Here is a 1,050-nt window from a genome sequence, read left to right on the forward strand (position 1 = left end):
ACTTGCACAAAAACCCCTTCAAATTCTTCGAAACGGCCCAGCACCTGGCCGCTGCATGACCTGGGGGTGTTTCCAAAACCGTCGTAGCGCCAGTACCTCGTCCCGACTCTTCATCCATGTTGCGAGCGTTGTATGGTCGTAGTTGCTCGTCTTGACAATGTGATAGCTCCCACTTTCTGCTGCATCAATTGGTGTCGCCGCAGCACTTACGCCAGAGTTACCATTGACACCAGGTCTGAAGTACTTCGCGGCAAAGTACGCGGCATGGACTTCAGCGTAGAGAAACACATCAACCTTTGGACGCGAGGCCAAGCGCGTTTGGCTGACACCACGACGCGACCGGGAGAGCATCGTCAACGCTGGGGAGCAAGGGCATGCCATTTCCAAGTAGTGGAAGAGGTTTCCGTGCAAGGCCGAGCGTTCTAGAAGACCACGATATGGAAGCACGCACACGTTACAAGATCCAGACGCAGAGCAAGCGAGCTCTAGCAATCCACGAATTTATAGTATCACTCCAAAGCTAACCCGCCTTGCCCACCTCTGGCATGGCGGACACCAACACGATTGTTGCCCCCAAGTAGCTCGGTCTTGGTAGAGGAATGATAAATGGCGCGCAACATCTAGAACGCGTGGCGCAAAGGACTCGTTGGTACTCAAGCAGATCGATTGCACAAAGATAGGCGCGGCCGGCGACAGGCACCGCGAGCAGCGTCGTCGCGATAGGCACCGTGTAGTACGTGACATCGAGTGGCCGCTGCGATAGAGCGACAGACAATGGCGCGAGGCTAATCGACTCGGTCTGCGAGGCATGCGTCACGAGAGCCGCCAAATCAAAGTAACTTGACGCTGCTGTCGCCACGAGCTGCATGAAAGGGCTTACTGGCATGGAATTGGCAGCATCGATATCGTGCAGCGACATCATATATTCGAGATGTACTGTACATATACTCTTTGCGTGGAGCTCGATACTGATTCGCACCTTCGTATCGCACGTAGTCGTGATTGGGTACCATCTGATCGGGCGTCGTGGCCCATCGATGTAGCACGGCA

Source organism: Saprolegnia diclina, assembly GCF_000281045.1.
Source record: "Saprolegnia diclina VS20 unplaced genomic scaffold supercont1.145, whole genome shotgun sequence".
In the NCBI taxonomy this organism is placed as follows: domain Eukaryota; phylum Oomycota; class Saprolegniomycetes; order Saprolegniales; family Saprolegniaceae; genus Saprolegnia; species Saprolegnia diclina.